Source organism: Triturus cristatus, chromosome 4_2 (assembly GCF_964204655.1).
Source record: "Triturus cristatus chromosome 4_2, aTriCri1.1, whole genome shotgun sequence".
In the NCBI taxonomy this organism is placed as follows: domain Eukaryota; kingdom Metazoa; phylum Chordata; class Amphibia; order Caudata; family Salamandridae; genus Triturus; species Triturus cristatus.
The window spans coordinates 297,150,945-297,178,531 of NC_140586.1; the positions used below are offsets into that span (position 1 = coordinate 297,150,945).

At 44.7% G+C, this 27,587-nt stretch overlaps 1 protein-coding gene across 3 annotated transcripts in view; it reads right to left on the reverse strand.

The window, feature by feature from the left end:
- Window positions 1-27,587, reverse strand: part of TNR (tenascin R) — a 1,024,744-nt gene that overhangs the window by 102,205 nt on the left and 894,952 nt on the right. The window lies entirely within an intron of this gene.

Below are 27,587 nucleotides of genomic sequence, written 5' to 3' on the forward strand. Positions count from 1 at the left end.
GGATGGAGGTGTGGGTAAAAAAATGGGTTTTGTTTAAAGCAGATTCTTGAACCATAATGGGTTACAGTTTACATTTGATTGTTGACTTGTGTGCAGGGTCAGTAACATATACAGATATATTTGAAAATGTCTCCTGGAAGTATTTGATAAATCAGATAACAACAGTGTGATGCGTCCCCTTATTTACCTGCACGGAAACTACCTAGAAAATGTTCATGTGTTGGATTCTCGGTATTATTGTATGCTGTATGATTTATACGTGTAGTGTTGTAATGCCAAATGGTAATTGTGCATTATCATAGTAACAACAAATATTGGCAAAGGCAATTACTCTCGCCTTAGAAAACAGCTAACATGTTGGCGTTGTCAATGCTTTTTCAGGTACTGAACAGCATCTACAAAAAAGAAAAACAGTGGTTGTTGCTGATGTTGAACAGGATCACCAAAAAAAAGCCATGCGTCACAAAGCATGTGCCTACACAGCATGCTACTGCATTGGCCCTTTTCGTCACTACTTATGCATCATGGCGCTGTGGCAGCTTTTTTTTTATTTAACATTCCAAGATGGTGGACGCCCATTATAGAGCATTAAATTCAAAAAAGTATTTAAAAGTGAGTAAGAGCACATTTGGAGAAAGGTGCTGCCCTGTAGCAAATTGTAACTGCTGGGCCTTCCTAAAAAAAAAGTAATAAAAAAATGAAATAAAACACACACAGGAGGAGCAATGGAGGAACAAGGGACTGTGAGTGATAAAGTCAACAGCAAAAGGAAAGCTATCTGATAAGAAACTAGCACTGACTAGAAAGCCAACCAATGATAAGCTGTGCATTTAGTCCACTTTACCTATTGCGATTGTACACTAGGGGCTGTATTACTCAAGGTTCCCTGGGGGGCATTTGCACCCGCTTTGCGTACCCCAGGGGCACTTTGGCATTACAGAAGGGGCGCAAATGCTTGTGCGTACCCTTCTGTAATACTGAAAGCTCTGGCGCACATACAGCGCCAGTGCTTTCTCAAGAGTGAGTGCCCTCATTTGCATGGAGGTGGCCCATGCAAATGAGGGAATCCCTTTGCCTGTGCGCCCAGGCCGTATTAAAGACGCTGGCTCAGAGGCAAAGAAGCTCTCAGAAGGCGCACTGACAGTGCACCACCTAAAAGGTGGCACACTATCAGTGGGCCCCAAAAGCAGCCCTCTAGAAGGGGAAAGGGAGTCCTATGGACCCCGAGACATCCCATTGCAGGGGGGTGCAGTCACTGACTGCACCCGCCTGCAAAGAGATCTCTAATACCCTTTAAAAGTGCAGACGGGTTGCTGCCTGCACAGTGAAACATGGAACGGCTGCTTCATAGCCGCTCCATATTTCACTTCAATGCGCTGCCCCCAGGGCAGCACAAGTTCGCGGCAGCCCTGGGGGCAGTGCATTCTATGTAATAGTGAGCACTTTCCGTGTTGGTGCCCGACGCATCTGTTTTAAGGTGCGCCCGGCGCATACAGGGAAAGTGCACCCTATACATAGGAGGGCACCTGGTGTCCATAGGTGGGACCTAAAAAGAGTAGCACTGCGGGGAAATTATTAATAAGGAGAAGCAATGTGAGGGCCAAATAATGAAATATTAGCACTTTATAGCTATGATCAATATGGAGCAATACTTTGGGGGCAGTAATTATTAAGGTACAAGTAATAGGGGGGAAAGATGTGCGGTGTAATTGTGAAGAAGAAACTTTGGGCCTGAGTCACAAACTACACTTTGTAATACATTTTGTTTTACTATAAAACGTACTACAAAGTGCTATTCACAAACTAAGTGTAGAGTTTGCTACTCTGCATTACCTCTATTTTCTACTTATGTGTGCGGACTTCTCTGCCCCGAATGCAGAGTCATCGCACATGTAAGTATACGTTTTAGTAGCACATGTTGGAGGGATGTGCATGACTGGCTGAAAAAAAGCAGCAGTCTTATTACAAAATGGTGTGGGATTAGTTAGGAGTAAGAGAGGTTTAGGAGGGGTCAGGAAGGGGCTTAGGGAGGGGCGTCACCCACTCAGACAAGAGTAAGGCAATTGTTGTATGCAAGGGATGGAGACATGTAACTTACACCTTTGTAGTAAATTTACTCTCATAGCTGCCAGTGAATACCAAAAGCTAGTAAACGTAATCAAAAGTGTAAATTTCTCAAAAGTGTAAGTTGCCTTTGTGAATCAGGCGCACAATGTGGCTAAAATCACTAAGCAGCAACACTGTTGAAACAGGAGTACCGATTTGTGAGAAATGCTTAATAAAAAGCAGTATTGTGAGGACTCTTAAAATGCTAGACTACCGAAACCGGTCCAAGGATACTTGTTTCCGGTCCAGGGAGGACCAGGCCTGGCAGTTCGGGCTGCACTGCTCCGATGGGGAGCAGGGTCAAGACTGATTTGCATATGGCTGGGTCCAAACTGGAATGGCATGGTGAGCAAAAAAACGATGGATTTAGGCTCCGATCTCTGTACTGGGGTGAATGTATGACATTGTTCTGCATTCTGTCCATCAATAGTTCTTTTTGCAGACTCCAAGCCTTGGCACAAAATTTTTAAATTGGCAACTTTTCAGAAATGCTGTTGAGGGAAAAACGTAATATATCTTGGTTCCATGCTATCATGATGCTGATGCCGCACAAATGAAAGAGAAGTAAATAACTGGATAGTTCTTAATAGACTCCACGCCATGACGGTGAGTTTCACTCAGAAGTATTACACATGAGGGCCTAGAATTCTGTTCATATAATTTGATGTTCCCATGAGAAAAAAAATCATCATCATGAGAACTACTGCAGACTGAAAAAAAACAAGACTGCCTGGAAGTCACTGTAGGACAGTGTTTCCCAAGCTGTGAATTGGGTAGCAAGCCAATGCTTGGTGGTTTTCGAAAGTCCAAGAAACAAAAAAAACATGCCCTTAAATTCAGTATTTATTTTATCACAAATACTTCCCTTCAAAGATAGAGGTCAATTGTCAGGCTATGTCTTCTTAGAAATATCTGCTTATTTTCTCTGCCTCTAGCCAGAAGTTATAAAGCAGGAAAGCGCCTGCATTGATTTGTTTATGCACAGTCACCAGATGTTCAAATATCGACACCTATCTGCCTTGTTATATTGCTGCGCTGGTTGTATTTAATTTTCCTAAGCTTATTTATTAATTCACAGTGAAAGTAAGCAATTCCCTAGGGCCATCCACTTTGGCAACATTCAAACAGAGGCTGACACTAACTCTGCCTCAAAGGCACATTCCCACTTCACCCACTGGGTGATACAATACATGGATTACATTAAACATATGGTAAACACTGTCCAAGATAAAAGATGGAAGTGCGCGTGCAGCGTCTGTACCAGGCCACAGAGGCAGCAGATTGGCCAGCAGATGGACGCCATGAAGCGCTCCCAGCCTCCCAATAGCACACTGCTCCATGGCGTCCTTCTCCTGCGGTAAGTATGTGGACCTGCGGCCAATGTTCCTCTGCAGAGACTGTTCCATATTTTCATTTGCAGGGCTGGAGTGGGAAGGGAAACCGGCCCTGGCAATTAAGTGGGACCGGCAGTGGGGCACAGGGGGAGGAAGGGGGGTGTCGGGGTGGGCTGGTCCTGGTGGAAAACACTGTTGCTACTTTTGGTACAGGGGCAGATAGTGCAGCACTGCTGCAAAACCGGCCACCGTTCCGAAAGCGGCCCCCACCGGTCAAAAACCGGCCCCCACCCTTCCTGCCCACCAGGAAAACGCCCGGTGCCTGCTATGGCCAGTCTGGCAAAAATGCTCAGTGCATCGCTGCTCCTTTCACGTTGTCACTCTCTTTCCATCCATCCGCTCTTTCTCACATCTCTCTCATCTCCCTCTCTGATCGCTTTCTCTCTACCCATCTCTTCCTCCATTTCTTTTGGAACCTCCTGTGTGTGTTGCCGTTAACCTGGGGCAGCTGGGGAAAGTGACAGAGGCACCAGGAGCAGCCTCCAGGGATCCTTACCACCGGAGAAATGTCCAATGGAAAAAATGGCCTGCCTGGCAGCCAGTCTGATGATGCATATGGCATTACATGGCCTCCATTTTTTAAATTTACTGTTCTAGGATGACAGAGACTTATATTGGAGCAGAAAAGTAAAATAAAATATATAATTTAAGCAGAAAATATCTTTTTGAAAAACGAACATCCTCAAAGAAAACTGCAGCTGCAGGGCCCTCCATTTATTTTTGTAAACAATGTCACAGGGGAGCAAAGGAGGCCTGGGTGGGGGGAGAAGACACCATTTAGGGTATGCAGTGGCGAGTAGGGGGTGAAGGGTCAACAGAGGATGGTGAGGAGGATGAAAAAAAGTCAAGGAAGTGCCATGGAGAGTGGAGGGAGCAAGGGATGAACTGAGAGGGATGGGAGGATGGAGCACATGGGGACAGGAGGCAGGAAATTAATCGGAGAAGTAGCACATGAGTGAGACAGCAACTTGGGAGTGTGTGGGGGTACACAAGGGGGAGTGCTAGAAAGGACGCACTCTCATGGACTTCTTAAGCAAAAACAAAAAAATAGTTCCATAAAATTGAGCAGTGTAAGCACACAGGTAAAGAGGACATTTTTCAGGGGAGGAACAAACACAAGATGGAAAAGCAAGCCGATGAGAATGGCAATGAAGCCAACCAATCGTAAGCAATAAGCAGAGTGAAAGCCCTTCTGTGTCCTTGGTAGGCCTACAATATGTCTTAAGCATCCAGACAACGTAAGCTGTCTGGTAAGATCGACCTAAAAAAGTACCCCCTTGAGATCCTCTCTGCTGTAACTATGTTGGCCAGTGATATTAACTGATGGTAGGACCTGCTATGGGGAGAGGGTCGGACTGCTATCAGTGCCTATGCAAACAAAATGTGTGTAATGTACCTGCACCTGTGGAAGAGATATGTGTACAACCATGAGGTCACAAGTTAGTTTATCTCTGGACAATGATGCGATGTCTTTCATTCTTCTGACCTGGACAAAGTGAGTACTCTGAAAACACTTTACCCACTCAGATATTCTACATGCTTTTTGTTACCCGCGTAGAAGGGAGGGGCATATTAACAAGGGCTTTATCTCCGCTTTTGTGGCTTTAAAAGCCAAAGAAGCGGAGATAAAAATATCGCCCTATCAACAACAGGGTGCTAACATGCAAAATCGCATGTTAGCACCCTTTTTCACTACGCTTCCCTTTGCATCTCTAATGAGATGCAAAGTGGGCGTTCCAGAGCAAACTAATAGGACATTTCTCCTATTATCAAGCTTCACGCTAACCCTGTTAGAGACAAAAAAAGCAGCGCTAACCACGGTTAACGCTGCTTTTTTACGTCTGCTAATTTTCAGACTTAGCCATGTAATCCAATGGGAGGTGGATTACATGGCTAAGTCCACCATGGACTATCAACAAAGATATCCCTATCCTTGTAGTTTTAACGCTGCATTACCAGCGATAACCTCCCAAAATGCTGCTATCGCTGGATTTTTTATCGCCTAGGCGGTTAGCGTTGTTAATAACGCGATAGTTATCCAGCGATAGTGGGTGTTAAAAAAATTAACACTAAGTGCCCTTAGCGTTAATTTACCCTGTTCCTTGTTAATATGCCCCAAAGTGTTTTTTTTATAACCACTTTTATTGATTTTTGCGTACACTGTCAACGAAGACCACCGCCAACCCTAGCACAACACTGCACAATGTAAATCGTACTTGAATCTCAGACATTGCCCACATCTAGTTCGTGATAGTCGCACCATTTGCCCCACATCTTTCCATGTTTCTGGGGTAGCCCCAGGCCTCGTAGATGGGTTGTACTTGTTGAGCACATCAGTCCACCCCATTTTGCCACTCCGCCACAGGAGAAGGAAGTGTTAACTTGTTCTTGGAGAAGACTGTCAAGAACATTGCGACCAGAAAACCTGAAATATCTTTCCATAGGGATCCCGGAATACATTTTCTAAAGATAAATATTTCTTTACAAAAATAAAAAATACTGTATGTCGCGTGCACATGGCCTTTTCTTAATCAGCCAGATTATAATTAGAAAGTAATAAAAACATATATTAGCACATTTTATTTGTAGCTCCCTATATCATTTTAATGTGTTCTATGCTTCATTTGTCATCCTTTTAGATTGCCATTTCTTTGTGGGATTTTGGTGACCCAATTGTTTTGGATAACTTCTGCCACGTCTTGTTTTTCTTCTCAGCTCTTCACACAGCCACAAGGTTGAAATCTTTTCAGACATGACTGCTTCACGTTGAGAATTTGCATTGGTTATCTTCTTGGCAGTCACACCGCAGATAAATGTCATATATGTGAAAACTTGTAATTTAAAAAGTTGATGGACAAAGAGCGAGAGTATGTGCAGGCCATGCCTTATATGCATAGAAAACATAGAGGGTCTCTCTCAACAGTACATTGGAGTTCCAATTACTGTAATAGGGTCCTAGCGCAGCAAAATAGCCCATATCTTGTGTCACCTGGGTCCTACTCTTTATGCCACCAGATAGCACTCGGAAAACCCCACACTATTTCTGCTGTCTCTTCATGTCAATATAGAGAGCTTCTACATCAAGAGTTTTAAAGCGCAGAGGTTTCCAGCTACAAAATCATTTTTGAAATAGCATTAGCCATTTTGGTCTCCTTCAACATGAGGGCTATTGAGGCACAAACTGTCGGCTGTTTCTTCAATGAGATCTTTAATCTTTACCACAATGATTGAAGAGGAATGTGTTGCTATTGAGGGTGCCAAAAGAACCATCAAAATTATTAACCCATTTAGTACAGCTTACAATGCCTTGGGGATCATGTAGGAAGCCAGTTCTGTGTATACTATACCAAATTAAGGTATAGTATGCATAGAGTCCAATGGATCCCCAAAGGTAAGCAGAGGTTAAAGCAGATAATACCTTACTCTGGGGCATATCTACAAGGCGGCGATAGAAAATTATCGGCGCTTTTGTGTCTGTTTTCGGCCGAAAAGCGGCGATAATTTTATCGCCTAATTAGCAAGGTCACGCTAACGCGTGAAACCTTGCTTTAGCGCACGAAATCTTAAAGCCCAGCTTTGCATCTCTAATGAGATGCAAAGTGGGCGTTCCTGACCTAACATGACAGGAGAAATGTCGCTAAGCAACATTTCTCCTATCATCAAGCCCCACGCTATGAAGCATAGCGGCAAGAAAAGTAGCGATAACCCCTGTTATCGCTACTTTCCTTACGCCTGCTTCAGGACTGACTTAGCCATGATATCCTATGGAAGGTGGATATCATGGCTAAATTTGTGAGGCTCTATCAACAAGCTAACGCCACATTTCGTGAGATTATCGCTGGGTTTCCAGCGATAATCTCACTTTAGGCAGTTAGCGCTAGGATTTTTATCGCTTTTGAGATAAGCGTTGCTAATAGCACGCTATCTCAGCGATAAAAATCCACGTTAGCCGGCGATAATTATCCTAGCGCTAAGTGCGCTTAGCGATAATTATCGCCGGTTGTTGCTGATATGCCCCTCTGTATTTGTGGTAGTGTGGGCGAGCAGCAGTAAGGCTTTATCAGAGGAGAGTGTTAAGCATTTATTGTACACACTCAAGCAAGAAATGAAGTCACACGCTCAAAGACTGAACTCAGACCAATTTGTTAGTATAAAAATATTATTTAGTTGTATTTTATTTCTATAACCCAGCCAGGCCTGGCACAGGTAAGTTTAATAGTACTTTACATGAATAATGCAGCTAGATACAGTTTGAATCCAGTTGAATGCAATTGGATTGGTTACAGGTAAGTCACTTGTTCATAAAACAGTTGGAATTACATTTCAGTTACTATTAAGATCACTTTGTAAGTTACTTTTCAGATTACTTTTATGTTACCTTATCTACTCAGTGTGATATGCCTTGATATCTCACTGGAACATTTCCTATATAAAAGGTAAGTAAATTAGTTTTGGTAAGTATACAGTTTGATAAGTTTTCATACAATTATCCAACTCCACACTTAGAACATTTTTCACAGAAAGCAGTCAATGCAATACTATGGGAGGAAATTAAGTTATCGGTTTAACGGTAAGTACTTTGTTTTGGAAGTTGGTTTTCTGGGGTTAGAACAAGGGTTCCCCGAGGTCAAGGATGCACTCTCAAAGCCCCCCCAGCGGCACTAGGGCGGCTGGAAGCAGAGTGCTAAGTCAAAATGTTATCCAATGGGCGATAGGGGACCTCCGGTTGGTGGCTGCTTACGAGCAGGCCACAAGGTTGAGGGAGCAAAGCTCCTGGACTTAAACTCAGGGCAAAAGGGGTTTCAAGTAAACACCCAAGGTGCACCCACAGGGTTACTAGGGCGGCCGGGTGGAGGGTGCTGTTTTGGCGTCGGGTGCCCTGTTACTTTCAATTGTGATTCTCCTGTTTGAACAAATCTCAGGCTCGGGCACAAAGATCTTCTGGAGGCAACCACTGGTTGGAGAGGTAAGTTGGGATGTCGTTGGATGACGGGACATCATTGGTTGGGCCACCCAAGATCGTGGGGCATCGGGTGCAGGGGTGTCTTTTGACATCAGATTCTTCTTACCAGCTCCGGTCACGGTCAGGGGGATCCTCCAGAAATGGGCTGCAGGCGTCATCGGTAGACTCGAGGCAGGTCAGGGATCACTAGATCCCAGGTCAGGATCACCGGGGAGACCTCTTCATGGTGTTGAGCCACTCGATCTAGGGCCATGGGCATTGGGTGCAGAGTGGTGCAGACTCACGGATTTGGCCAGAGCCAGAGTCTGTTGGTGAGCAAATCTGGTGCTCACAGGAGACAAAGTCTGGTTTGGAAGGCAGGGCAGGTCCTCTGGGTTCTGGGGGGCAGCTGGCTACAGGACACACAGGGGTTTCACTGGAGCAGGTTGAGGTCGGGATAGGCCGGTAGGGCTGGGGCCAAGTCAGTTGGTGTACTCCTCTCCTCCCTTCAGCATGGCTCTTCGGACCTTTTTCTTCTAGTTTCTTCTTCTCTGAGGAAGCAAGGTTCAGGGTTGCCCCTAAATACTAAATTTAGGGGCATTTGAGGTACGTAAAGGTTGGGACTAATGGGTCCCTTCCTTGGGGTGGGTACATCCCCCATTATGCCACGTTCCCGTGGGAGGGGGTCATAAGCCTCACTCTGGTTGGCTGGGTCCCCCATCTTCAAGATGGCGGGGACTGAGAGTTGTGCTTTGCCTTGCCTCCCCCACCTGAGGGGTGGGGTTGGAAAAGTTGGGCACATCTTTCCTCCTATCTTGGTTTTCCCGCCGATTCTCCTGCCCAAAGTGGGGGGTCAGAACTGGTGGGGACCAGTTAATGGGAGCAGCAAATGGTTGGGGCAGCTCAAAAGGCTGCAAGCCTTTGAAGCCTTCCCTTCGAGGACCCTGCCCATCCTGGGGGAGGAGGCTTTGCATCTCGACCCAGGATGTGCTTTATTTCAGGACCCCGAGAGGGGCAGGCTCTCAACCCAGGAGTCCAGAAACATGTCTGGTGGTGGCAGCTGGTGAGCTTAGTGATGCCCCCTTTTTCAGGGGGCATCACTAAGAAAGCACTTTTCATTAAATCTCACACTGGCATCAGTGTGGGTTTAATGTGCTAAAAAGTTTGATATCAAACTTCCCAGTTTTCAGTAAAGCCATTATGGAGCTGTGGATTTCGTAATGACAAACTCCCACGAAATTTACTCTTTGTGACATTAATGCACTTACAATATCTAAGAATGGACTTAGACACTGTAGGGGTGCAGGGCTCATGCACCTTTACACTCACCAGTGGCATAGTGCACCCAGCTAGAGGGTTGGCTGATCTATGCCATAGGCAGTGGGTTGTAGGCATGGCACACAGGGATGTGTGCCATGTTGGATCTTCACTTTGTTCTGCACTGAAACACTCAGCCTGCAATGGCAGTGTGGAAATATGGATTTTTCTGGTCAGTTATGTCAGTATTCCCAGCAAAAGGTGAATTATGTGTAAGAAAGGTTGGTTCCATACATATGGGCCATAGTCAATGCACTACTACAGTAGAATTCAGTGATCAAGGCAAATCTTCATTCAGAGCTTATCGCCACTCCTACTTTATATGTGGTCAGACTGCATATATGCGTCTACCTCTAGATTGGGATGGTACCTGCTACATAGCATTCCTTTTGCCACCTGTTTTCCTAGCACCTCCTGATTATTATAGAAATATTCATTTAGTACACAATAGAGAGCGGAGAGATCTCCCAATTGTCGATTATACTGAGACGGCATGGGACAAGTATGTAGATTTCAATAAAGGCATCTTTCCCTATATAGGTACAGTTACCAATAGTAAGCTGATACGTAGATTAACTAGAACCCTTGAAGCAGTAGTGAATGAAACTATTTCCGCCTTAGGCAATTTAACAGAAGAGCAGTCTGCTATGCGGATTGTTGTGCTTCAAAATCGTCTTGTCCTTGACGTCATCCTGGCTGATAGAGGCGGAGCTTGTAGGGTCATCGGATCAAGCTGCTGCGTATTCATACCAGAAAATTCGCCATCTGTATATAAAGCCATCACTCGCCTTCATAAGATTGTAAGCCAGATACACCAGAACCCAGGCACTTGGACTTGGTCCAGTTGGTTTTGGAATGCGGTATCAGCCTGGGGATGGAGAATTTTATCCTTCCTAGGTATTGGCCTTCTCATACTATTCAGTTGCTGTCTATGTCTACAATGTGGACCAGCGATTTGTGGTCTGTGTGCCACATCGTGCATTCCACATCAAGATTTTCATTCAAGATCCCGGAAGAAGAAAGAAGAACAAATGATGCTATATGAACAGATCAATGGATTGATGAAGATTGATATCTCTTGAAGGGCAAGTAGGGGACAAGGAGGGAATGTGGAAATATGGATTTTTCTGGTCAGTTATGTCCCCTATCTTGGACCCCAACGGTTCCATGTGCATATCACAAGTACATATATGTTCCCTCCAGTTCCAGTTATGAAGACGCAAATACATGTGCGTCCACCGTCAACATGTCCTTTGACAGATCCGCCATGAATAGGCCGGATATTCCATTCCTAAATATGAAAGGCCACCGGCTTTATATGGTTCACTTATGCCACTTTACAGTCCAGGCAAGTAGGCCCTGATTCTGTCATCAAAACTCCTCTTGCCTTCTGCCTCTGAAAGCTCCAGTCCGAGCCTGCATCTGTGACCATGAACTTTGTCTCATTCTCTGCGCGGCTCACGAAGCCTGACATCAGCCTATCCTCTGCCAAGAACTGTATTTCACCTTCGAATTATCTGCTTCCCCCTCAGCCGATGCATTCCTGCCTAGTAGCTTAAGTAAACATTCTTCCAGTTACCAAGCAAAAAGGCCCATCTTCTCTGTCCTCATGCAAGTAATTCATTGCCCTGTTACCATGGAATATTCCTACCCCCTCGCATTCAGTGTAGACACTTAGACGCTTGTACACGCACGCACAGTCAGTATAGAATAGATTCTGTCCGAGAGTCCTTCTTTTATGGATAACATAGTTCTTTAAACATAGGATGTTAGATATGATTTGGGATTAGGTTGACTTGACCCCCCAGACTTCTTGTCTCCACACGTAGAGCTAAATGTCAAGTCCCCTTCACCCCCTAGTTACACGTCAATTACACGTCAGACTGCTGCGCGCGCATCCATGCCAAGTATTATCTTATAGATCCACCTATACATGACATCACACCCAATTATGTTCCTTTTTTCGCCTTATTACACCCATTTCTGGTTACGCAGAACAACTCGTCATTTTCCTTATCAATTGTTACGCCTACTGCATTTACTTCATTGTCATGTATGTACTATAAAAGTCATTTCTTGTCAATAAAGTGTGTACTTCACTTCCTGAACCCCCGTGGTGATGGAACTTGAAGCATCCGATTATAATCGATCACCGGAATAAAGCCCATTCCGAAACTCTAATATCACGGATTCTGCCTCTCATTTTACTGAGCTATTTTATAATGTTTCTGTATCAAATTCAGTCCCGGTAAAGGAATTTTTATTTACCACATGATGGCGCCCGAACAGGGACACTTTCTCATCTCACGCGCCGGCGGTGCGTTGCAGGCCCGGTCTCCTGCCACAGCTGGACGGACAATAACGCGTACCAGCAGGATTTCCTGTATCTCCCTCCGGTCAAGCGGGGGCGACTGAGACTGCGATCAACACCCAGACGAGGCGGTGAGAAGTGCGAAGTATCCCGACCAGAGTCTAGCTGAGAGAGCAAGATCCGAGGTATACAGAGACCCACCAGTCCGAAGTCAAGCCCAGTGTCCGACGAGTCGAGTCGAGTCCAGTCCGGTTCAAGTTCAAGTTACTGAGGCCTTCCGTTTCCGAAGCTACCCGGTGAGTACCATTGCTGGGGAGGCATTTCTGACGTGCACATAGGTTGTGCCGGTCAAGACGGGTTTGGGTACACAAATCCGGTCTGCACTGTTTTAGCAGTGTATCTGTACTGTTTAGCAGTATATCAAGTATTCCGAAGTATTCCGAAGTGTCTAGTTATTGTCTAGTTATTGTCGAGAATTAAGCTTGGTGATTAGTTATGCAGACGATCATCATTGTTGTTTCAGTTAAAGGTTTAATGTTTAATGTTTAAAGTGTTTAAGTATATCGTGGTATGAATGACTGTTCATTATCGTGTTTATTGTATTACGTCTGTTCAAATTCAAGTATCAGGTCAAAATCAAGTATAAGGCCAGTTCTCAATATGCCGCTCTTTTCGAAATTAAGACAGATCACTACCAGAAAAGGGGTTCTCGAAGAAGCCGTCCCTATTCCTCCTAGGGACACCCCAGGGCACTTTATGTATCACAAACATGGCTTAGACGCTATATTATTTCTTGATTTATGGGTAGACTATACCAAGGGATTACCAGAAAGTCAGAGGTGGCCCACAGCGGGGACCTGGGATGCAGAGTGCATCATGAAAGTCGAGGAAGAGTTATGGAAAAGGAAAGTCAGACAGTCACAGAAAGACGCCGTTGAATTATGGCGTAAAGAATCACATAGACGAACAGAAAAAGCACGTAGACAGGAAGAGAAGAGTAAAGAGAATTCCAATAAAGTTCGAGAGAATCTATTAATTGAGGAAGGTATCCGAGTGAAATCAGAACAAGTAGACAGACAAAGAAATGCCCTTATGAATGGTATGTATCCCCTTCTGGCCGAAGGATTACCTAAGGCTACTCCAGAAACACCAAAAGACTTGCCAACCCCATTGTTCCCAATAAAGGTACATCCTAAGGGGCATCCTAGAACCGCAGAAGATGTTTTTCTTTCCTCATATTTAGATGACGCAGCTCCCGAGTATGCTAATTCCGCCCCACATAGACCGCATACCAGGGAGGTTCAACGCCAAGATCCAGTGCCCGTATCCCTACAGCAACAAATCGAGTCACAAGTTCCGGCAAGCACATCTGTTTCTGTATCCGCTCCTACAGCTACTTCTATGGCTGTGTCCACACCTGTAGTTGCTGTGTCACGTTCGACGAATCCTTTTACACCCGACGCCCCAGATGGGGCTGCGGGAGGAGCTACCAATGTCTTTTCTACGCCACCCAGAATAAATAAACTTACTTTTCAAGAGTCAGCGCATTCACGTACACCCAAACTCCTTAGTGCCCGTGCGCTTAAGGAACTTCTTATAGATTGTAGATATGACCCGGTGCCTGGAAAGGAGGACGAAATGACCCTAGCATCATTGCGTATCAGACGAGCCGCAGTGTATTTAGCGAAGTTACCAGGAATGACTGCGCATCTAGATAATATATATCATTTTGTCCAAACAGGGCGAGATCCAGAATGTATTTACAGAGCTATGGAATACCAGAAAGTAGAGATACAGGGGGAACTGTTACGTTTCCTCATAAACTGTGTGATCAGAAATCAAGACCGACCGGGGGTAGACCCGGAAGCAATGAAAATTCTTACAAGATGGAGCCAGAATATATCAGAAGGGAGACATGATAAACAAAATTGTATAATAGCCATGTGCCGAAAGATCCGTAAAGAAATAGAACGCCTACACGAAGAGCGATTAGAGGTAGACGAGTTCGAACAAAACGAGGAAGAAGGGTCAGGACTGCCCACAGGACAGTCGGACACCATAGCCTATGTAGGTAGAGGAAGATCTTGTAATAGGAATCAGACTAGATATCATACTGACTCAATACATCCGATATGTCCAGATAATAACAGGAATTTTCAAATACCTATAATTAATATAAGGTCTAACGAGCATTCGTTCCAAACCGCCGACAAACTACTCCGAGAACGAAGGGGTTATCATTTCCTCGATTCTATGGATGAACAAGATTTAGCCAGGGCAGCTGTCCATTGGGTGGACAGTCCCGGAAAATATAGTGATGATACAGTAGTACGCACATTTTTGAATCTTACCCCAGATGAACAAAGGTTAGCTGGGATTTATATGATTCAACAACTCATTATACTATATCGGAGTCAGCATTCGGACCCTGGTCCCTTGCCTGACATACTGACTGAATTACTTATGAATAAATGGAGAGGTCCAGGTACTGAATTAATTAAAGAAATTCTAGAATCAAGAAAGCAGTATATTCTTTTTGTATGTTCAGAACATGTTCCATTGTCCGTCAAGGAAAGAACTACGTATCACATAGATAGACAGAATCCCTTACGAGAAGTGCACCCAATAAAGGGTGAGGACAATCAGTTTAAACGCGTATTTGTATATACGCCCATATCGAAAATAGAATTGTTACAAATGAAGAAAGTGGTACCCAGTCATGACAAAGACCCAGCGGGTTTTCACCGAGAAATTAAAGACATGTTACTCATGGGAGAGTATACCTACCCCGACATTATGACAATATTAAAGGTGTTGATGCCTGCTGGCATTTATGAGAAACTCAAGGAAAAAGAGTGGGAGGTAGGTGATCAAAAGATAGAATGGTCAGCATTAGAAGCAGAAGAAAGGGCCCGAGGTCCAGGTGCAGGGCTTGGGGACAAAACTAAGGCATTACCAGGATTACTAGTACAGGTACTGCCGCGTTTATTAACTACGAAAAAGGAAGATTGGGGTACAATTTCAGCCTGTAAGCAGAAGCAAGATGAAGACACTAGTGATTACTATGCCCGTTTTGAAAAATGTTTTGGTATAAATAGTGGCATAAAAGCAAGTAGCGAATCATACCCACATCTGTTTGTAACAAAATTAGTAGAAAATGCTCTGCCCCCAGTAAAGAATAGAGTATTAAAATTCGAGAGTACCTGGCAAGGTAACACTCCATCACAAATGTTACAAATGTTACAGTACCATCACAATAGAATTAGAGAGGAACAAGAACATGAACACAGACGCATGAAAGACACGAAAATGAAAATGTTAGTTTCCCAGACAGTTCCAGCTGAAGGGCATAAAAGGGGTATGACACATTCCGATTCAGCAGGACCTGTAAAAGGGACATGCAATTATTGTAAAAAGCCAGGCCATTACGTACACGATTGTCCAGTTTTAAAACATAATATCGCCATAGGTAAAACACAAGAAAGATCACGGCCACTCAGACAAGATCAGAATGAACAAGGAGCTATGCAGCATGCCCAGGCCATGCCAGCCGCACAACAGCCAATACAGTTTGTGCCAGCTGCACCCCCATTGCCTGTTGCTGCCACACAAACAACAACACGACAAATGTATCAGACCGCACAGTATGAATATCCCGAGTATCAGCGTTACGCATGAACAAGCCTCGAGAGGGAAGTTGACTTACCCCTTATTGAAATCCCAGTAGACCAAGAAGGACCTTATGTACATAGTGAATTATTAGGCCAAGATAGAAAATTTCTACTCGATACAGGGGCAAGTCGAACGACCATAAAACGTAGTGAAGTTCCAGGGGCACCCCTCTCAGGCTCACAGAATATTTCCCTTGGTTTTTCAGGAAAACCTATTGTTAATGAAGTGTCACAACCTCTGCCACTTACGATAGGACCTTTGACCCGAACTACAGATTTATTGCTTACTAAATCATGTCCAGAAAATCTATTAGGAATAAAAACGTTAAAAGCTCTAGGAGCTATAATATGTTGTTCTCCGGAAGGAGTAAGATTGTTTTTACGTGATTTTAAAGGTCACTATGTGTCTAGAGACATGGATCCCCGATTACAGATTTTACCTACACGTCTATGGGCACAAGGCCCTACTGATGTTGGATGCATGAATATTACACCATATCGAGTCACATTAAAGGCAGGAGTGGTGCTACCACGAATGCGACAATACAAGTTACCACCAGATGCTGTAGTGGCTTTACTACAAATCATTGACGAGCTCATTGCCCAAGGAGTAGTTGTGGAAACAGACTCCAATATATGTAATTCACCGATAATACCGATTCTTAAACGAACAGATCCGAAGGCCCCGCCAGTATATCGATTGGTTATTGATCTGCGCGAGTTAAACAAATGCATTGTGCCACAATTCCCTGTGGTCCCAGATATCTCGTCATTACTGACAGCTATTGATTCCGAAGCGACATTCTTCACTGTAATCGATCTCAAGAATGCCTTTTTCAGCGTCCCAATAGATCCGGAAAGCCAATATTTGTTCGGATTTAGTTTAAATGGACGTAGCTTTAAATTCTCACGCGCACCTCAAGGATTTACAGAAAGCCCCAGCATCTATAGCCAAGCACTGAAACGAGAACTTGACAGTATCCACATGCCAGTTAACACTGCTCTGCTTCAATACGTCGATGATCTGCTGATCACCGCCCGAAGCGAACCTGAATGTGAAAAAGCATCACTGACAGTTTTACAATTTCTAGCCGAAAAAGGGCACAAGGTGTCCCCCTCTAAGCTGCAATTCTGTGTCCAGCGAGTTATTTATCTTGGACACTCGCTGTCCAAGGAGGGAAGGCAGCTTACACCCGACCGCATTCAGTTGATAGCTAACATGTCAATACCCAAGACACAAAAAGAGGTGCGGGCTTTCATAGGCCTCACTTCATACTGTAGACAGTGGATCCCTCAGTATGCATTTCTAGCAAAACCACTCATTCAATTGACAACACAGGAGGCAGCCACACCGACTGTTCTCCCTTGGACTCAGGAACACACACAAGCTTTTGAAAGCTTAAAGAAAGCTTTATGTCAAGCACCCGTTTTAGCAACGCCATGTTACAGAAAACAGTTTACACTCTTTGTTACAGAACGCGAAGGTACTGCCTTGTCAGTACTCACACAGGAACAAGCAGGAGCACACAAACCATGTGCTTATTTTTCTAGTACATTAGATCCCGTAGCTCAGGCTTTGCCTGCATGCCTAAAATCAGTAGCAGCAACAGCTTTAGCAATCAGACAAAGCAACGCCATAGTGTTAGGACATCCATTGACAGTTCAAGTACCACACGCAGTAGAGGTTCTTGTAAATAGAACGCAAACACAACACTTGACTATAGCGCGACTTACAGGATACGAGCTTACATTGTTTCAGCCACACATAGAAATCAGACGCTGTAACACATTGAATCCTGCCACACTTTTGCCAGTAGCCGGAACAGACCCACTAGCCCATGACTGTATTGAAGTTATTACTGTAACGACAAAACCCAGACAAGACTTGACCGATGTTCCATTGTCAGATCCAGACTTGACATTTTATGTCGATGGTTCATGTATGAGAACAAGTACAGGAGAATTAGTGGCCGCTTATGCAGTCACAACAGATACTGAAGTCATTGAAACTAATCGTATAAATACTTTGTCAGCTCAAGCCGCAGAACTTATCGCTCTGACACAAGCCTGTATTCAAGCCATGAATAAAAAAGTCAACATATACACTGATTCACGTTATGCATTCGGAGTTGTACATGACTTCGGCGTGCTGTGGCGAGAGAGAGGTTATTTAACTTCCCACGGTGCCCACATTCAGCACGGACCCCTCATTCATGCATTATTAGATGCAATACATCTACCCACTGAAATATCAATTATGAAATGTAAGGCCCATACAAAGGTTACTGATATCATTTCCCAAGGCAATGATCTAGCCGACAGAACAGCTAAACTGACTGCTCAAACTCAAACCCCCGATATGACAAAGACAATAGTCCCGACACCGACACATTGTATGACAGTTAAAGATCCCGCTCTTGACGTAATTGACATACAGACACATGCTACACCAGACGAAATAAAGAAATGGACTGAATTAGGAGGGATCCAAACGGACCAAGGATGGATGATGAAGGAAAAGTCTGTATGGTTCCTTCCTGATTCAATGGTCCAAGTCATAATTAACACTATACATAGTCCAGCACATTTAGGAGAAAAAGCTATGCTAGACAGCATTCAACACATTTGGTTCAATAAACATTTACGAGCAGCAGCAAAACAAAAGGTCCGTACCTGTATGATCTGTTGTCAGTTCAACCCAGGAAAAAGCGTTCCCGTAGAACAGGGTGGATTTCATACTCCTAATCATCCTTTTGAAGTACTCCAGATGGATTATATCCAGATGGAACGATGCAGAGGATTCAAATATGTTCTCGTAGTTGTTTGTGCTCTGTCCCGTTGGACGGAGGCATACCCGGTTTCAGATTACACTGCCCCGACTACTGCCAAACAGTTAGTTCGAGAATTCTTCCCACGCTACGGTTTACCACGTGTTGTCTACTCAGATAACGGCCAGCCGTTCTCATCCGAATTAATGAAACACGTTTCACTTCTGCTAGGATATCAGTGGAAATTTCACTGTGTCCGACATCCCGAGGCAGCAGGTCTCGTAGAAAGACATAACCAGATACTGAAAATTAGAATGTCCAAAATATGCAGAGAGAAAGGTGTCGACTGGGTAGTAGCGTTACCAGTTGCACTCTTTTACATGAGAATGGTAGCACACTCTCGAACAGGGCTATCCCCGTATGAGGTGATCTTCGGTAGACCACCGAATATGTGGGGGACGCCTATACCACGCAAAATAACTGATATTGACTGTAATATGCTGACAGATTACTTGGCTTCCTTGATGTCTGCACTACAATCTTCTCGTTCACAGGTAGCTGCAGCCTTTCCCGACAACACTGAGGTGAAACCCCATGACGTTGTTCCGGGTAATCTTGTCTTTGTGAGGAATTTCGACCGAAAGACTCAGCTGGAGCCCAGGTGGAAAGCACCCAAGTTGGTTCTGCTGACCACAAGAACAGCCGTGAAGATCGAGGGCCGCAAGGGCTGGATTCATTCAAGCCACATCAAGAAATTTCATGGACTATCTTCGGATATAGACATTGTGCCCTGCACTCCCTCACAGATTGATACAAAACTCCCTTTTGTTGAACCGAACAAATCTGAAAATTACAAACTAAAGCTTAGGCCCACCAAGTCGAGCAATTTGATTGTTTAAGTCCTCTCCAAGGTGAAGCGGTTGAATTGTCTCTGACATGTATCCCTTGGACCTGAGTAGAGAAAATACCCGAAAAATGTTGAAACGACAGGCGTATTGTAAATCACTGCGTAGCCACTGCATAGTGACATTATTAATTTTGTTTTTATTGAGTCTTTTAATAATCATTACAAGTATGTTGTTGCACATATATTACCCTATTTCTAGACATGTTTATAATGTTGCTGCTGAACATTCTTTTAGTGACTTACCTCCGCATGAATTGTCTTATAGACTTGCGCTGCGCAATAACACTTTCATTAGTATGTTACATCATTCCCATCAGACTAGTAACGCCACCAATTGTTGGGTGTGTGGCCGACTCCCTCCCTATCAGAATTATGAAGGAGTCCTGCCTTTCTTTCCACATCCATTTACACATAATGGCTCCTGTGGAGCATGGTTTAGTTTAATTAATTCCATAGACTCAGACACAGCAGTTTACCAAGATCATTGGATATGGGGAAACCTGAACCTAGTTTTACTCAAAGTCTGCTACCCTGACAAGGAGGGTCGCCCCAAAAGAACAGGAATTGATCTAGAAAATGAAGTGTATGGATTAGGTAATTTTACACCTAATCTCATGATTCTAAATGTCGTATCCGAAGTTGAGCTAGTCTTACCCACCATGTCAGTATTCCCAGCAAAAGGTGAATTATGTGTAAGAAAGGTTGGTTCCATACATATGGGCCATAGTCAATGCACTACTACAGTAGAATTCAGTGATCAAGGCAAATCTTCATTCAGAGCTTATCGCCACTCCTACTTTATATGTGGTCAGACTGCATATATGCGTCTACCTCTAGATTGGGATGGTACCTGCTACATAGCATTCCTTTTGCCACCTGTTTTCCTAGCACCTCCTGATTATTATAGAAATATTCATTTAGTACACAATAGAGAGCGGAGAGATCTCCCAATTGTCGATTATACTGAGACGGCATGGGACAAGTATGTAGATTTCAATAAAGGCATCTTTCCCTATATAGGTACAGTTACCAATAGTAAGCTGATACGTAGATTAACTAGAACCCTTGAAGCAGTAGTGAATGAAACTATTTCCGCCTTAGGCAATTTAACAGAAGAGCAGTCTGCTATGCGGATTGTTGTGCTTCAAAATCGTCTTGTCCTTGACGTCATCCTGGCTGATAGAGGCGGAGCTTGTAGGGTCATCGGATCAAGCTGCTGCGTATTCATACCAGAAAATTCGCCATCTGTATATAAAGCCATCACTCGCCTTCATAAGATTGTAAGCCAGATACACCAGAACCCAGGCACTTGGACTTGGTCCAGTTGGTTTTGGAATGCGGTATCAGCCTGGGGATGGAGAATTTTATCCTTCCTAGGTATTGGCCTTCTCATACTATTCAGTTGCTGTCTATGTCTACAATGTGGACCAGCGATTTGTGGTCTGTGTGCCACATCGTGCATTCCACATCAAGATTTTCATTCAAGATCCCGGAAGAAGAAAGAAGAACAAATGATGCTATATGAACAGATCAATGGATTGATGAAGATTGATATCTCTTGAAGGGCAAGTAGGGGACAAGGAGGGAATGTGGAAATATGGATTTTTCTGGTCAGTTATGTCCCCTATCTTGGACCCCAACGGTTCCATGTGCATATCACAAGTACATATATGTTCCCTCCAGTTCCAGTTATGAAGACGCAAATACATGTGCGTCCACCGTCAACATGTCCTTTGACAGATCCGCCATGAATAGGCCGGATATTCCATTCCTAAATATGAAAGGCCACCGGCTTTATATGGTTCACTTATGCCACTTTACAGTCCAGGCAAGTAGGCCCTGATTCTGTCATCAAAACTCCTCTTGCCCTCTGCCTCTGAAAGCTCCAGTCCGAGCCTGCATCTGTGACCATGAACTTTGTCTCATTCTCTGCGCGGCTCACGAAGCCTGACATCAGCCTATCCTCTGCCAAGAACTGTATTTCACCTTCGAATTATCTGCTTCCCCCTCAGCCGATGCATTCCTGCCTAGTAGCTTAAGTAAACATTCTTCCAGTTACCAAGCAAAAAGGCCCATCTTCTCTGTCCTCATGCAAGTAATTCATTGCCCTGTTACCATGGAATATTCCTACCCCCTCGCATTCAGTGTAGACACTTAGACGCTTGTACACGCACGCACAGTCAGTATAGAATAGATTCTGTCCGAGAGTCCTTCTTTTATGGATAACATAGTTCTTTAAACATAGGATGTTAGATATGATTTGGGATTAGGTTGACTTGACCCCCCAGACTTCTTGTCTCCACACGTAGAGCTAAATGTCAAGTCCCCTTCACCCCCTAGTTACACGTCAATTACACGTCAGACTGCTGCGCGCGCATCCATGCCAAGTATTATCTTATAGATCCACCTATACATGACATCACACCCAATTATGTTCCTTTTTTCGCCTTATTACACCCATTTCTGGTTACGCAGAACAACTCGTCATTTTCCTTATCAATTGTTACGCCTACTGCATTTACTTCATTGTCATGTATGTACTATAAAAGTCATTTCTTGTCAATAAAGTGTGTACTTCACTTCCTGAACCCCCGTGGTGATGGAACTTGAAGCATCCGATTATAATCGATCACCGGAATAAAGCCCATTCCGAAACTCTAATATCACGGATTCTGCCTCTCATTTTACTGAGCTATTTTATAATGTTTCTGTATCAAATTCAGTCCCGGTAAAGGAATTTTTATTTACCACAGCAGTGTGTATTTGTAAAGGTACAGGGCCTTTAAGAGTGGCACATTAAGTGCTGCAGCCCTTAGAGGCCTTCTTTGGTCACAGTGCCCTTGGTAGCTATGGTACCTTTTACAAGGGACTTACATGTGGCCAGAGAGTTGCCAATTTGGATGTGCAACAGTACAGATTTAGGGAAAGAACATAGACCCTGGGTACCTGGTTGGCAGCAACCCAGGGCACACAAAGTAGTGTTTCTTTAATCTTTTTTAGGCAGGACGTTCGAGGACGCAAGAGGAGCAGGAAGGAGAGCGGTGAGGCACAGGAGGCGGCAGAAAAACAGGTAAGTGCCTTATGTATACCTTTTTAAAGCATTTGGGAGCGGAGAGGGAGTGGAGCGGAGCTATGCGTAGCTCCACGGAGATTTTTCCAATCTCCGTGGAGCTATGCATAGAGGCACTACGCCAGCTCCACCCAGGGCTAGACTGCAGGCAGTTTTCAACAGTGAATCCAGATTCTCTACCATTCACAGATTCTCTAAAAGATGATCTCAAAACATTAAACAAAGTCATGAGGCGAGCGGACAGTAAACTAACTACCACAGAGTTTAAAGCCCAAGTCTCTATTATCCTTGAAACACCACAACGGTGAGCCTCATAAACGTCCTTCATCAGTCTGGGTTTGCTGGATTTCCTGAAGCCTAACAACTAAAACATTTTGATGCTAGCATTAAATAAACTTTTCGAGCCTACGCCCGGAAAGAAGTATTGAGCTCTGTATCCTTGGAAACAGTATTCTCCTTCTTTAGTCTCCCTAATTGCACGAGAGGCAGTGGGTTGTGAGATAAATGTTTACAGTTTTACCATTTTAAGAGCTGCTATCACTTCTTATTTGGTGGGAAGGCATGATAGTTCCCTACTAGAATCTACAGAACATCTAGCAGACTTCATACCCAAAGACAAGAAGCACCATTTGAAGAAAGTCAGGAAGGAGAGGATATCTGCCCCAATAACTTTATTATGACAGAAGCTAATGTGGAAGATATCATGGCACAGGGAGACCACCATGGAATATGGTTATATAGAACATCTGCTGATCTGAAAGTAGATGCTCTACAAAAACAGATTAACTTGCTCTTTTCTGTTCAACATTGTTAGTGCATCATACGAATAATGAGATGTAGATTAAGAGATCCATATGTTGAAGTAATTGCACGAAAGTGGGTGGGACTAAAGAAAAAGAATGAGTTTAAAAGGCAGCACTAATGTAAAATGCTGAAACTTTTCTTCCAGGTATCCAGAATCCATTTGCATAGGGAATGCATTTTAAAAAAAGCTGATCTGCGCTTTGCTTTATACAAATTCCCACATTCCACTCCTAGCACAGATGACACCTGAGCTGAAGGCATCCAGGACCACAAGGCATCTAATTGTTCAAACAGAATGACATCAGTGGTGATGTTTTTCACATCTGCTTCTCCTCCAATGTTAACCACACAAGAGACTGCGATTAAACCCGAACCTCCATTCCAGGATGAAAGGAAGTGTGCTACCCTACGTCTTCAGTCACTGACCTTAAGTGTGCGGCCCCCCTCCCTGAGCCAATAATGGCCCAGGGAACCCCATCCCCCGAGACCACCTCACTAACTATGTCCTGGTAAGCCCACCCCCAGGACATAGCGGTTTCCCTGTTGTGCTTTCTTTGGCTTGGTGGAAGCATTTTTTAATCTTCCGCCAAGCGGGAGCAAACATAAAGTCTGCTCCCAGCCGGTGAGATCTTTAAAAATGCTACCGCTGTCTGGGAGCAACTTTTGATCAGTTTCCCTGCCTGCACTGATGCGAGCAGGGAAACAGATAAAACTATTGCTCCTGCCCGGAGGGAGTAGCATAAGTAGCTACTCCCTGCAGGCAGGAGCAATGCCGGCTCCCGCTGTATGCGGGGAGCTGACTAGGACCGTGGGGACCTCGGTCTCCCTCCATGTCCTCCCAAAAAATGGCCCTGGGGAATGGGGTCCCCAGACCTAATAAGACTCTGAGAGTGGGGGGGCTCAGGGCCCCCTCCCCTTTCATAAAAAAGGCCCTGGGGAAATGGGTCCCCAGGGCTTAATAAGACTTGGAGAGAGGGGCCACATGCCCCCTCTCCTTTACTCAAAAAAAAGGCCCTAGGAGATGGGGTCTCCAGGGCCTACAAAGACTTGGAGAGGGGGGCATGTGGCCCCCTCCCCTTTTTTGTACATTTTGGCCCTGGGAGCTCGTCGAAGACCCGCCCCCTTTCTCCACCACACTTCAAACACGCCTCCTGGTGCACTAGTGGTTGGGGAATGAAGTCCCCTTGGATGCTCAGGGTCCAAGGGGGCCAAGAACCCCTATTGTTGCCAAAAGTAAGTTCCCCACAGTGGGATTGCTCAGACCTCGTCGTAAGCCCCGCCTCCTTTCTTAACCACTCTGCAAACGCTCCTCCAAGTGCACTACTGGTTGAGGGGTGAAGACCCATTGACTGCTGAGGGTTGTTGGGGGCCAAGAACCCATATTATTGCCACAGGTAAGTCCCCCACAGTGGGATTGCTCTGAATTCATTTGAGGCCCGCCCCCTTTCTCAACCACTCTGCAAATGCGCCTCCTGGTGCACCACTGGTTGGGGAAGAAGTTCCCTTGCCTGCTGAGGGTCGATAGGGACTCAGAACCCTTATTGTTGCTACAATAACTGACTAATGTCCACCACTCAAATTACTTTCATATTCCACTATACTTATTCATCACTAAACCTTTAATGGATTTCGGAGTAGCGTGCTACTCACCAAAAAAAGAGCTTCAACACCCCATCAGGGGTAATAACCGCTATATAAATGCAAACCTTTTTCCTCTTCTATCCCTACGCTATCCTTCTCAATCCAAATAACTGATTAATATCCGCCACTCAAATTACTTTCATATTTCACTATTCTAATTCACCACTAATCCTTATGGGTTCCAGAGTAGCGTGCTACTAACCAAGAAAGTGCTCCAACACCCCATTAGGGGTAACAAGCACTACATAAAGGCAAACCTTTTTTCCCTCTTCTATCCCTCCGCTATCCTTCTCAATCCAAATAACTGACTAATATCCACCACTTAAACAACTTTCATATTTCACTATACTAATTCACCACTAATTCGTTATGGGCTCCGGAGTAGCGTGCTACTCGCCGAGAAAGCGCTTCCACGCCTTGTCAGGGGTAGTAAGCGCTTTATAAATGCAATTACAGTACAATGCAATACAATACGAATAACTCCCTCACAACGGGATTGCTCTGATCTCGTCGTAGGCCCCATCCACTTTCTCAATCACTTTGCAAATGCACCTCCTGGCACACTACTGGTTGGGGGATGAAATTCCCTTGGCTGCTGAGGGTCGTTGTGGGCCAAGAACCCCTTTTGTTGCTACAAGCAAGTACCCCAAATCAGGATTGCTCAGACCTCATCGGAGGCTCCGCCCCCTTATTCAACCTCTCTAAAACGCACCTCCTGGCGCACTTCTGGTTGGGGGATAAAGTCCCCTTGGCTGCTGTGGGGAGTTAGGGGCCGATAATCCCTATTGCTGCCACAAGTAAGTCCCCCACAGTGGGACTCCTCATACCTCGTCGGAGGCTCCTCCCCCTTTCTCAACCACTCTGCAAATGTGCCTCCTGGTGCACTACTGGTTGGGACATGAAGTCCCCTTTGCTGCTGAGGGTCGTTGGGGACAAAGAGCCCCTATTGTTGCCACAAGTAAGAACCCCACAGCGGGATTGCTCAGACTTCCTCAGAGGCCCAGCCCCTTTCTCGACCACTCTGCAAATGCGCCTCCTGGTGCACTACTGGTTGGGGGATAAAGTCCCCTTGACTGCTGAGGGTCGTTGGGTGACAAGAAGCTCTATTGTTGACAGAAGTAAGTCCCCCACAGTGGGATTGCTCAGACCATGTCGGAGGCCCCTCCCCCTTTTTCAACCACTCTGCAAATGCGCCTCCTGGTGTCCTGCTGGTTGGGGGATGAAGTCCCCTTGGCTGCTGAGGGTCGTAGGGGGCCTAGAACCTCTACTGTTGTCACAAGTAAGTCCTCCACAGCAGAATTACTCAGACCTCATTGGAGGCCCTGCCCTCTTTCTCAACCAATCTGCAAACGCCCCTCCTGGCACACTACTCTTGAGGGATGAAGTCTAGGCGTGAGCACACTGGTAATATCTGCTCCATCAGCATTTGGCGGAGTTTTTACCCAAATCTGCGTTCCAAGCGGAGCACAGAGTGGTAAAACTCACACACTCATTCACAGAACCACTCACATACTCATATACCCACTTACAGCCCCACTCATACTCTGACACTCAAACACCCACCCCATTTAGGCACTCACTCACACACTCAGTGTCAAAGGTTAGTGGTTAGTTAGGAAATAAAATGAAAAAAACAAATTCGCTTAGAAAACCAAAGGTTACAGGGACATTATAGTTAGGAAATAGAATTTTTAAAAACCTTAGAAATTCACTGATAAAAACAAAGGTATATAGGATCAGATTTCACTCGTACAAAATCAGTGAAATTTAGCAGTATTTACCTGAGCTAAATATAACGTACTCCCCTGCAATGCACTGCTTATGACCTCACATATTACATCACTCATCTCAGTGCTCAGTGACATTACTGATGACATCTCAAATGACATCCCTGATGATATCATCCAGCGTTTGTGAGTGTTTTCTTAAGAGATTTTGGGGCATATTTACGAGGAAGCCCTGCGTTTCCCCCTGTCCTGACGCTAATGTTAGTTGCCTAGCGTCAACGCAGACACCCTTGCACCATAATGCAAGGGTGCCTGCGTTGCAGGGGAAGATTGTTTATGTGCAGGAAGGCGTCCCTTCCTGCACATAAACAATTTGAAAAGGACATTTTGCATTAAGCAGCACACAATGAAGTTTCAAAATGCCAATTCAGATTGTTTATGTGCAGGAAGGGTCACCTTCCTGCACATAAACAATCAATAGCCTTTTGCTGTTTCTATGTGTGATATGTGCTGCACAATGCAGCACACATAGGAACAGCAAAATCAAGGAGAAATGTTGAGAAATTAAACATTTCTCCTCGTTGCGCCTGTTTAAGATCAGGTTTTCCCTGGTCTTAATTTTGGCACTGCCACATATTTACACCGCCCTTGTAAATATGGGGCAGCGGCAAAATCAATGGGTGTTGCGATAGAACGCCCACCACAACAACCATTGCCCTGCCCTTTCCCTGTAAGTATAGAGTGAAAGGGACCTTATTCACAAGGTGGCGTTAAGCGTTAAGTGGATTAACGCCGCCTTGTGAATAAAGCAAAGCCCCTATCGCCACCACGTCACAAAAATTGACGTTATGGTGGCGATAGGGGCTTGTGCGTTATTCGTACATACTAAGGGACATATTAACAAGGGCTTTATCTCCGCTTTTTTGGGA